The 12,913-nt window shown below is 46.4% G+C and overlaps 1 long non-coding RNA gene across 1 annotated transcript in view; it reads left to right on the plus strand.

Annotated features, from left to right (window-relative positions):
* Positions 1-12,913, plus strand: part of LOC117209825 — a 176,763-nt gene that overhangs the window by 45,231 nt on the left and 118,619 nt on the right. The window contains exon 2 of the long non-coding RNA XR_004487992.1: positions 5,082-5,138. This is a non-coding gene — a long non-coding RNA (uncharacterized LOC117209825). The remainder of the gene's footprint in view (positions 1-5,081; positions 5,139-12,913) is intronic.

The following is a 12,913-nucleotide window of genomic DNA, read 5'->3' on the forward strand; positions in this document are numbered from 1 at the left end:
CTCTCATCAACAAGGATATCTCATTGATCATTCGAGGGCTCATTTTGAAGGACAAGTTGACTCGTGATTATCGTAACACCGTGTACGTATGTACCTATCGGTCGTACGAAATGCAGGCAGCTCGAAGCATGCGCCAAGGTGCAGTCGTTTCGTCTTGCACTTTGCGGACGCGTGTGCGCCCGGCACGAATAACGCGCTCGTTGTCACGCGTGGAAAATTCGTCGTCGTTGGAAATGCAGGGTATGTAGGAAAGTTAGCAGAAAATTCGTCGAACTACTTGACCGCGGTTGTTACTTTGATGGCGCGCGGAAAACACCGAAGGAAATACACGCTGCAACTCGATGCCAAATTACGAAAGTCCCCCGCGCAATTACGCGTCCCTTCCGACAATTTATCTTGGCTAAGTTTTCGCCAGATTTTCCGAGAAAACCTTGACCCTTTTTATATAGAAACAGGGACCCCTGTTTTTCCCCTCTTTTTCTTTTAGTCATACAGTATATATAGTTCGTTATGTAGCGATATATAAAATAGCAGCTTTTTTTATTAAATTGCAGCGGCTAATGATCTTGCACTTTGACATTACGTTTTCCACCACATGCACGTTAATTCGTGGATGAACGTTGGTGCCGGTTTCAAGGTAAAAAGTCTTAATGAAACATGTACCGCTGTAACAATTTTTTCCCGAGCCCTGCCGATAGCATCGTTACATCCGTGAGTCGCATGTAGGCAAGTCGCTAAATGCGTGCAGTTCCAGCAAATTTTTTTTTATTATTCCACGAAGAGAGTAAAACCGTCGTGCCGTGCACGATTCTCGCGCGTTATACGTTTCCGTACCTACGTCGATAAAAGCTGATAATCAAAAACGATTCGTTAAAAGGGGATAAGGCCTGGTTATTGCGTGAAATTATCGCGAACCTTGCAAACTCTAGATCAAGCACGGGTAGCTATACTTTGAACGAAAGGAAGAAGAACGAAAAGGTAGAGATTATAGATCGTATAACACATTCTACGAAGCCAGAAAAATACAGGTAGAAGAAGCAACAGCTCGAAAATAAACATGGCGGCACCTGGTGTGGTCGAACGATGGCTGCCTTAGCTAGCTTTTCCGTACTTTTACCCGACCCTGCAGCACTCGGCCCATCGCTATTCCCCCACCAACGCCGACATTTGGCTCTCTTGGCCAGGACAGAGTCGACTAAAGGGTGGGTTGTCGATGAAGAGCGGCCGGAGGTGGGGTTTTGGAAGGCAATTGACCTGCTCCGATGATACATCTTAGCTATGACTGTTTCTCGGTCGAAGCAACGAGGATCTTGGGGCTCGTGGCTCGACCTGTAAACACTGGAAACCCATCTTCCTCTATTACAGCTCGAACCTAACGAAAAAACCGGAACGCGTATCTCGTAAAGCGAACGCGAGAAAGCAACATCCGTCTTTAAGCTTGTATCCATCCACCAACTTCTTCTCGGCAGAAACCGGCAGATCCATGTCGGCGCACGAACGTGTATATGCACACGGCGTATACGTTTTCGGGCTGGTTTTTATAGGGATGAGTCGGTCGGGCTACGTGATTCCGTGGCGATGACGGGAAATGTTTTTCGAAGCAACCGGCAAGCGCTGGAAAACGGAATTAACGAGAACGGGTGGGCAGGGATGCGAGAATATTTTTAATAAGTCAAAGTTCAGGTCGTTCGGTCGTTGACGCCAGGTTACGGATGAGAACTTAAACTTCAGTTTTCTCCGAGGGCCCTGTTTCCACCTTATTAAAATCCACGGGGTGGGAGTCTCGGTTCAGCCTGTCCGTATATTATAAGCTCACAACCGAGTGCCTGGTACTCCGTGAAAACTCTCGAGCCTGGCTCCTATCAACTCTTGGTACCTTTTTACTTCGTCCTTTGATATTTTTCTTGTTGGCCGATGCGTGTCACCATTGGCAGCCGGGGAATTGCGACAAATTTTACAGAAGAAGTATTACCTCGGGCAAAGACGTCGCCGTTCGAGATTAGGAGCTTTTTATCCGCATTTAAATATGCAGCTTCTGCAGTCCATCTCTCTGGCTGCGCATTTACATCTATTTTACATTCGCCGGATTCGCGTACACTTCTGGCTACGTTTCCCGGCTCGCACGGAAATTTCCTGCTTAGATATTGCGGCCGTGGCCGTTGCACGGGGCGAATTCTAGTGGTTGCTGTTCTCTGATGCTCGCCTCCCCTGCCCTGGCCGTTTCACCGCCGACCCGGCGGCAACTTCTCCAGCAGTAAAGCGGCTCGTGCACTTTCGCAGGGTGCATAAAGCGAAACGGCCAAAGAGGTAAAAGAATTGCCGATATATGTGTTACTATGTTCGGTACGTCCGCGCGGCTAAATACGCTGGCTGTTTAGCCGACCTGCATATCAAAGTGATCCGCTGCCGTTCGACGCTGGCTCTCCGCCAATATCGGACCAATCGAAACGAAATAGAACGACCGACTGAAAATAAATTAGTCCTTTGGTCCTTTTTCTCGCGAGTCGCGCCACAACGAAACGGCTGGATATCGTTATCGATCGATTTTTATGGACTTTCAAATGGAAACACGTTTTTTTTCAATCCGTTGACCGGAGAAGACAAGTTAATTTGTCTCACTAGAGGATCCCTAGCCTCTTAGTCATTCTTATATAATATCTACGTGTGCAAAACGATTTATCTTCGTTAACTTTTGCTTTCAATAATACCTGTATATATATATAACTTTGACCAACGAATTTTTACAATGTATTTTTACAATTGTAATATACAATTCTTCTAACATTTCGACGATGTGTTGTGATTTTCTTAAAGTCCTTTCGATCGTACGCTTTCAGATATTACAACGAGACGATTGGAAACCGATCGATGGAAACGGTCTTTTCTATTAGCCGCGCGAGAAAGTTAATGACACGAGACGAGTCTGAATCGCTCGACGTGTAGCGTGTCACCGTTCGTTCTACTTTATACTCCCTCGACGAGACCTACCCGCGCGTACCTACCCGCACCTTTTCTACAATTCTCCTGGAACAAGCAGGAAAAGCAAAATCTCGATTCGATTCACGTTCTAAATGAACTTGTTAGCGGCGCTGTTCGCTTTTTTCATCGCATCGGGACGAAATTGGACGAAAACGATCGACTAGTGTTCCCTCTCGACGCGATGGCCTCCCTTAACGAGCTGACACGCTGTCTCGTCGTTGCTCGTTTCTCTGTTTTCTTAATGCCCCGTTTCCTGGCGTGGGCGTGCGTACTTTTTTTTTATCGCGAGCCAAATTGCGCCATAGTTTGCTCGACTGCTTGTTAATACGCGTATTTTACGTCGCTTATAAATGTTAAATTGCACAGGGTTGCGTTACGCGCTTTCTCCCGTGTACTCACAGTCCGTAGAGATTATTTCTGCAAGTTGCCAAGCTTTGCCAGTCGTAGCGTCTAACGCGAGATTACTTTCAAAGTTTCTGGTTACGTAGTATCGTCGTATCGCGATGGATACATGATCGGAGACACGAATCGCTTACGAGAGACGCACACCGAGCCTTCGGATCAAATGACTCGCGTAATTACAGCGAGAGATAAAATTTACCGTATCTATAGCGTTTCATCGCTGCATCTTCCTTCATTCACAGGACCAGTTCTATTAGCATGTCTGTGCTATTAACCGAACCTCGAACAAATGTTCGTCGTATCTCGTTTGTTGTCCAAATAGGAAACAAGCTCTCGCATAATCGCAAGCAACGTGAAACATATACTGTATCGTTGCTCAACTTTTAATTATCTTTCGTTTCTAAATATAGCTGAGAAATAGATAATTTCACGTACGACCAGACGTACGTACTAAATTTCTAGTAAAATTTTTGCCTCGCCTCTTCTATGCAACGTCGCATCACAGGTCGTAATTTCTACTCTCAGCCGGTACAGCCTTCATGAAAATTTGAACATTCTCGCCGGTGTGCGACCATTTCGCAGGAAATCGAAATTCTTGCTCGATATCATCTGCGGGAAGCTCACCGCCCGACGAATCAGAGAATTCCAAGGTTAACGAAAGGGTGCGTCGCCCGTGCAACAACCGGCACGCGTACTAAATATTCATGGTGTGTATGGCGCTGCTGAGTGGCTGGGTGTAACACAGTTTGGTAACAGTTGCCAGCGGACAGAGTAGGGATAGAAAAAGTGGCAAAGTCGCCATGCTGAATCGGAGTAATGAACGGCCCGATGTACGCGTGCGCATCGTGTTTCGTGTGGCCTATGCGATATCGTGATGTATCGAGTTGGCCAGCATCGATCGATGCTTAGTATTCGACCCAGTTGCTTCCCCCCGCGCCGATTTCCCGCGTATCCAAGTAAAAATAATACTTTTCGTTTGCGTCGATCGGCCGATCATTAACATTCGTTTGTTCGACCGCACGAGGGTGAGCTTCCGGCGCATCGAACTTCGTAAGTTTCCATTAAACACGCACTTAACAAACGTTTCAACTAGATCTCAAAATAGACATTGCGGATTGGGTAAAGCTTGCTGAATCTGTCGGTTTTCGTATCTAAAAGGAATCCAATTAGAACATGCTCGTATTTCGGCACACACGCGTCCAATTTCATCGTGCGTATCTACAAGATTTATTTGCAACGTATAAAAAATAGCACGTGTCAATGATGGTGGAGGAACGTCGCTCCGGATGGCTTCAGATAATCGTACGAATGATGGAAATCTCCTCGATGACGATCGCGAATATTTTGTCGTCGAGTGGAGATTCCAGATAATAGGGAGAATGATCGTGATAGAACGCGGTTTATTCTTATAGAAAAGATGCGCGTCTTGTTCAACTTGGTTCTATGGTTGGTCTTATGGAATTCGCTTTCTCTGGTCCTTCTTTTCGTCGAACGAACAGATATATTGCTTAAATCTCGAGCTATAAAAATTTCACCTCTTCCTTCTTTTAACTAAGATATTATACATACAAGTTTACTGTCGGCATACTGTCCATTTTGAAAAAGATTTCTTCTATTAATAAAATCGAAATGAACATTCAGATTTATTTTAGACCGAGCGTTAACGTTTTGTCGTTTGGACCAAGGGTCCAGTGTTTCAGATGTGGTACGTGACGAGGTTGTTGGAAACGAGGATTCGACGGCTCAGCATCCAATGGGTAAGTTTTCAAATCTATATATTAGTCAGGTAGAGTAGACGCGATAACTATTTTATCGTGTATACGAAGCTAGATATCCGCGATAATATTTGGCGTAAATTCATCGAAAACGAATCTTATTTTTGGCAAACTTTCGCAAGAGTTTTTCGATCGAATCCAAAGTCTTGCGCCGAAACGTAAAGCACGGCGTGTTGAAGCGATCGTTTAAACGCCAAAGGAATTCGAAACGAGGCAACACCTCTCTGTTTTTGGAAATGCATTATTTTTCTCGACGCGATAACGTTGTCCTCGCCGTCCTCCCGCGAACAACGAAATTTATTCAACTTACAAATAACAAGAACACCGTCGGAAAGTCCAAGTACGATATCCGCGACGAGTTTCCAAACTTTCCAACACGGTTCAATCTCGAAAATTGCAAATGCAAATAAAACCGCGCGTCTCAAGAAGCACGAGAAGCTTATATAACGAGAGAGAAGCGGAGAGAACAAGAGGAAGAGCCCCGTTCGAATTAATGGAGTCGGTTATCAGGCGTAGCACGAAGACGTTCGGCTACTTTAGGAACAGTTTCATCGAGGAACAATCGAGAGGAAGGAAGGAGGCTATCTCCGTGGAACAGATAGGTCAGGAAGTTGCAAGACCAGCCACGTCGAGGTAGAGGTGCACGCGTGTATAAGAGACCGGTCCAGGGGGCTGGTGAAACGTCGACTTTCTCTATATAGATAGGTCATCGTCGGTGCGAGGCAGAGAGAGAGAGAGAGAGAGTCGGTTATCCGTACGAACCATCGCGCTGAAAATATTCTTCGCGAAATAGCTTTTCAGAAATTGCTTTACGATAGGTATAGGAATAATCGTGCGACGGTATCGGTTCGCGACCGATCGCTGGAATTCCGCGAAACGTGGAAAAGAAGGAATAAAAAAAATGTCTCGTATAACAATGACGAAGGGAGAAGGAAAGGGAGGAAGGGGCGGAGATGTAGAAAACGCGAAAGGATCTCGTTATCTTGGCTGGTTTCGAACCTGCGAGATCCGCTTCGGTCTATTTGCCAGAGTTCGGAATAAGATCGCGGCCACTTTCGAAACTCTTCGTTTAATTAAGCTGAAAGCGGAAGCGGTTATACCGTTTCAGCTTGCAGCCTTTATGGATACGGTTTGTTTAGGAAGCACATGGAATATTCGTTCGGACCGCGCGCTGTCCCGCTCGGTGCACTCTATAGCGTAACACAGTCGAGTCACGCCGATAACAACTCGGTCCGATATCCAATTTAGATGGATACAGAGTTGCCTGGAAAGGTCACGTATTCCGAACGACGCTGCCGCTGCGTATTACCCGGAATAAAATTTGATGGAGCCACGGTAAAGGACTGCGGAATTTTCGAACATGACGAATGGACCGGCGCGATGGTTTCCTGTAATCTTTGGTCCCCTTGTTTTACGAACTGGTCGTTCGCGATGCCGCGGTATTCCTCGACTTCCGAACGACGCCCGGGTTGAAGACGTAACTCGAAAATTACCGTGAAGAATCGTCATTTACCTTTGATGATCATTGTAAGTACACGGTGTCCATATATTAGGTAAGATACCAGACCTTTACTGCGATCATTCCACAATCCCCTTCGATCGTCGAAATCCACTTATTTTCCCACGCGAAACTTACTCCTCGTCCATTCGGAAATTTACACTTCTTAGCAAAGCGAAGACTTGCCGCCGAGCAGAGAACAAGGAACACAAAATTCAACGCGGCTTTCGACGCATTCCTCGATGTACTTGGAAACGCTTGCCAGTCAAGAATCGCATCGGCGTTCCTATCACGTAAGTGAACAAGAAAGAACGGGAAACGCGAAAGGGTGTATACGGCCGAGGCTGGGATCCGCTCGCGCGAGCGAGTGGATACACCGACGTATCGCGATCGCGAGGATCGACAGGGAAAGAGGAACGAGGAGAAAAAGAAAGGGAGGAAAGGCCGTTCGGCGAAAAAGGGGAAAAAATTTGGCCGGCACGACGTGGTCGGACGACAATACAAAGTGACATGGTGGATGCATCGGGCAGCGTGTCGAAACGTAGGAGCGCCGCTTCCGCTGGCCGGAGGAGCCAGAGGTTGGGCTGGGTTTCTCTCCCGACAAAGAGCACGGATACACCCTGTGCACGTCGGTACAGTGGGGTTTCGCATTGATCGGCGGCCAGGAGAACAGCCTTGCTCTGATTGGCTATCCCAGACCGCGCGTCCTTGTCGCGTCGACGGCTTTCTCGCATGGTGGAACGAAGAGAGCCGAACTTCCGAGCCGTCTAGCTGGCTTCCGCTGGTTGAACAGCAACCACGAGCCCGGCCAAAACGGACGATCGACGAGGAGGGAGTCTGCTCTCGGATAGACAGAGACGATGAACCGACACGCGCGCAAGAGGGACGAAGAGGGAAACGGTAAAACGAAAATGTCGAACCGACTGGAACTTGCGAGAGAGATAGACGGACGGGTCGTTTCGTGGCGAGACACGGAGAATACATAGTAAACAAAATGGAAAACCAGTGAATTGCTTCAGTGCGTAGGTCGTGTACCAAGATGGGTCAGAGACGGAATTACTTTGGACGAGCGAGGGAGGAAAAGAGAGAGAGAGAGAGAGGAACGGTTTATCAGTTACTTTGGAACGAGTCTATCCCTTATCACCATCCAATCACCTTTGGCTACCACCTCCGATTCACTTGCTACACCTCGTTTATCCGCGTTCGTTTCGTTCGTTTCTTTTGTTCGTCCTTGTGATTATTGTATTCTTTGGAACTATGCGAGAATATAATTGGAGGAATAATCGAGAGGAGGTTGAAGGGTTAAAACTTCTCGACAGATTGAGAACATGCTTAAAGAAGAAATCGTCAAAAGTTGCAGTGGAGTATCAATGACCATAGGAAAACAGGCATTCCTTTTTTTCTCCGGAAAGCTCTTATCGAGACGCCCGGATGATCGACAAGGAGGCGTCGAAGGAAAAGAAAGAAACCAGAGCTGTTTAGTGAAACGATTTGATGGAAATAGTAGCGTAGGGAAGTCGAAAGGATCGCGTATCGACGATGGCAGGAAATTGTTTCTTATCTGCGTTTCTCGAGTCGCTGTTTCGGTCGTGAAAAGGATTCCCTCGAGACTTCTTTTTTTTTTTTTTTTTAGAGGAACGTTCGAGCGTCTGTCGTCACTCGGCGAACCGATTTTACGCGGTCACTCTTTCCGGGCTGATTTGTTGGGAATTCTTTTCGAATTTATCGCTCGTTCTTCCTGTTCCCTCGATTGAACACTGAAAAGGTTAAAAAATTAAAATCCTACCGTCGAAGACATTCCCTTTTCAAAATTTCGTCTCTTTTACATACGTTTCGGCGAATTTCTAATTGTTACATAACGTTATATAATCTCTTCAAAGACGTTCGACAAGCCGAAGCTTCGTTAATACAGCGTCGAGTGCTTTTTTCGGAAAATATTTACCTAAATTATTCTACGTAAAGGGAAGAGACGTAGAACGTAATAATCGAAATTTTCATTCGGTTCGTCTTATTAGACAGGATATTTTATATTCTTGCGAAGGGAAGCGCACGAAAAAGATGGAGAAAATCAGCATTTCAGTTAACTCTGGTAACCTTCTGTTATCTCCGCCCAATGAAACTCGTGCACCGGCAGAACTTTATCCCTACTCCGACTCCACCAGCTTTTCAAACAATTTTCCCACCCCCTCGTTCGCCATTCTTGCTAGTTTTATCCTTTCCTGTATACTTCAGCATTGTCTTTTTTCTTTTAAGATCTATAGTATTTACAGTACGAATGCTACACGTCTCTATTACGCTCTAAAAAACACCGTGTTACCTTAAAATCGGCCGATTGTCTCTTTTCGTTTATCGTTGCTATTCGTGTGGAATTGTAATCTAAATGACCGCTCATTAACAAAACGTTCTACGAAAGCGACAGGTTTCAAGACCACTATGTACAATATGTACGTATTGCTTTTCAAATTTAAAATTCAGATTACCAGTAGCCTTCTCAACCTAAAAAAAGAACAGAATTTGGGAAGGGAAAGATGCAAAATGTAGATCGGTTCGCTTACCAACGGTTACCGTGACGAAATGTTTATAAAACGAAGGATCTATGACACCGAACGTGATTGCTTTCGCATCGAAGTCCGCGAAATTTCGTTCAGAGGGCTGAGAATTCTAATTAGATGGATCCTGCAAACCTGTTCCGATGAATTAATCGCAATGAATCGTCGTTTAAATGCCTGCTACCGATCGGACAACGCACGAAACGTTAATTGGATACAGCTTCACCTTCTATTCGGTTCTGGTTTTTGCCCCGCACCCTCTTTCTGCTCTCCTGCGTCTCTTTATTTCTTCCGATCGCGGTCTGGTCGAACAACCACGCGACGACGCGACTGCGTTTATTATTACACCACCCCGGACCGGTTAATCGCGAAGCTTTATCGAAGGATCGGTGCTGTCGGGCAGTTCATAAAAAGGCTTGTTCATAACGCGCGGCAGATCAATTTCCAACGCAACTAATCCTCTATACCGCGGTTATTCCAGTCGACAGCGGCGTCTTATAATTCTTTATGCGGCTCGCGATTAAGATTTTTCGATGGTCGCGTCCGAACGCCCGCTTTAAGAAATCGTAAACCGTTTCGAGCCTGAACGATTTTATTAGTGCGTCGAACGGACCAACCAGGAGATTAGCAACTCTTCCCCCGGTGCGTGAGACGAAGCGATCGGCCTGCGGAAAGGCGAGAAATTGGATTCACTTCGCAAATTGGATTCTATCGACGCTGCATCGCCAACGTGGACCGGCCCTGTCGCTCTTTTGATTTACCAAAAAGCTAAAAAACCAGTACCTGTGACGACTCGTCGTTCCCGATTATTATTATTAATTATTTTCATTCGTCGTTTCGACGCTCGAGTTTAAACAACTTGATTTCATCGCGCGTTTCCTAGGAAAGATTTTAAAACGGAGCCCAAACCGTATTAGTTTTAATTTCGTATGTCTGGTGCGTAAACCGAAATTCCAAGACCAAAATCGAAAGCTCGTTCGATAAGCTTCGGGACTGATAACGGATAATCGCCGGTACCGTTTAAACGATCTTCACTCGCGATAACGACAACAGCGAATCGTGCCAAAAATCCTGAAAGTCCTACATGGACCCATTCACGCCCTTGCTAGGGACTTTTATTGATTAGCAACCGAAAGCTTTTGCTGGCCGGAGCACGTGGCGCCATCTTTGGACGGGCTCTCTAGTCAATCTTCAAGGAAGCTTTGCGGGGTGGTGGCGACGGAACGAAAGGGGTGGTGACGGCCAGCCGCAGGGTAGGAGACTCGGAATCAGGGTGAAGTGGGTCGAGACGTGGCGAGACGGGTCAACCAGTCGAGACCGGTCGGTCGCGCCCCGACAACCCCTGCCCAACCCTTACGATCCCACTACTATGACCCGAGAGGTGTCGGGGAAGTACGTCAGTATCGATCCCTTGTGTCCATGTTACACGAGATCGTCGTCCCAAAATTCAGGTTTCAGACGCACCAACGATCGAGAAACTATGCCACGATAGTTTCCATCTGGATTATAAACAAATCCCACTGCATACTACGTCGACACGCGTAAATATACTGTTACTAGGAAACGTAGAATCTTCTTTGGACATTTTTCAACAGACTTTTTCTAAGATCTGTTGCAACCAGTTCTCGCTGTAAGATTCGTTATCTGCGAAGAGGAATAAATTAGGAAGAACGACGATTATACCTAAATTAATAGTAGGCCATAGTGTCTCGAACGATGGAAGGGTCTGCGCATATCAATGCTTTGACCGAACACCGACGAGATTCTCCTAACCAACTTGGAATAATTTGGTCGGGGCTGAAGCAACGAGACTTCCTGCGGTCTTCCTCGGAGATTGCATCACCCGAAACGGTATTAATATCGATGCTAGCGAAGTTTTTTAGTGGAAACTCCAACGTTGAGTGGTAGCGAGATCCAACTAGACTTTGGTATGGTTCGAGCGTTCAGCTGAGCAGAGTGGCTGCGGAGAAAGATTGGGAAAATTTTGAATTCCCATGTGTAAGAGCCAGCAGAGAATAGGATTTTTAATTTATTCTTCGAAATTACTTTACTTTACTAGATGTACCTTTGAAATTAAATAGTATCGTCCCTGCGTTTGTTACGCCGGATAGCTACCAGATTTTATAAAACCAAGGAAATTTAATTCCAAAAAATCCTCGTTGCGAGATCGTTCGCAAATCGTTTGTGGAATCTCTCGTCGGAGAATCAACGTAACCAACCGATCTGCGATGCTTTATCGACCATTTATCGACCATTGAGCCCTATTATTGGATCAAATATGGCCTTGCGATACGCTAGAAACGCGAGACTCCTGCCCTTCGTAACTCTACTTCCATATCGCGGATTTGAAATTCTTCCAGTTTCCTATCCCGGCCATTTAAATCATCCCTTAGGAAAAATGCCCGTTCGTCCCTTCGTATTATCCGACCTGGATTCTTCGAATAAGGAACGCCTGGATCCCGCGAAGAAATTCCATCGATCCAGTCGGGGCTGGTTTGGTCCGACGGTGGCGGTAAAGTTGCCACGATATATCGGAGCGAAAGGGTCAAAAATGGAAGGGAAAAGTATTGCTCGGGCGTGCTCGCTGCTAAGTCTGTGCCGAAAAAGATTGGCGGATCGATCCGCGGCCGAATTGCAGCGAGTTTACGTAGAAGCGCTTGGCCTCGTGTGACAGAGGCTCGGCTACGAAGTTGGCCGCTTGGCTGTTAGATGGCGACACAAATCAGTCGATGTCTGGGAGCCGAGTGGTCCAGCCGCAGCTCGAATCGCGTGCTCCGTGATCGAGGACATGGCGCTCGGACATGGCGTCGTGAGAGCAATCCTCCTCTCCGCTCGTTTTACCCGCCTTCGTAACGTTCCATCGAATTTTTCGTCTTCCTCCGGTCCCTCCGTCCTCTAACTGTAACCGGTCCACGTCGAGTATTTATAAACGGCTCGAAATAGGACCGCTTTCACCTCTGGCCACTCGCAAACACGGCTCAGGGTAGTTGCATTCGCCTGGGTCAGCTTTGATTTTAGGTTTAACGCGTGCCTGGCCCGCGTTTAACGACCTTGTCCGTACGAACGTGCTGCGTGAGCTACGAAAACTTGTCGGCTAGTGGAAATCCGTCGAACCAAACCTCTCCGCCTTATCACGCACGCTGATTGCGTACTCCGTTGCTACGTGGGGTTAGGTTCAAATTTCGCCGACGTTTCACCGTCGAATAGATTTCTCCCAGTCAATAATCCCGGTTAATCAATCTCGGCTATGTAGCAACCAGATGTCGCGTTGCCTTGGGACTTGACGCGAATTTTCTACTCTGCTCGTGCGTCCTTTCGATGAAATTATTCGACCAGCGTTGGGTAACGAAGGAATCATCGAGGAATCCTGACGTCGTAGGAAACGCACGAATGGTAAACGCTTTGCGTAACGCTTTTCCCATTCTTTTCGAAGGTTCTCTCTCGCGGGATTGAACATCCGAAGGGATGTCATCGTTAATTTAATTATCGCGAGTCTGAAACGAACGGTCGAATTCTTAGCTTTTAAACGAGTAGAATATATCACTTGCTAATGTGCAATTAATTCAAAGACATTCCGTTTCGTTCGATACACACGCTGATTTCGGTACAAGCTGGCAGATATTAGAAGCTGTCAGACTAAATAATCGAAACAGCTGCCTAAATATAGTTTCGTCTATTTTGAAGATACCTATAAATCTTTCTTGCAAGAT

Source organism: Bombus bifarius, unplaced genomic scaffold (genome assembly GCF_011952205.1).
Source record: "Bombus bifarius isolate JDL3187 unplaced genomic scaffold, Bbif_JDL3187 scf7180000007968, whole genome shotgun sequence".
Lineage (NCBI taxonomy): Eukaryota > Metazoa > Arthropoda > Insecta > Hymenoptera > Apidae > Bombus > Bombus bifarius.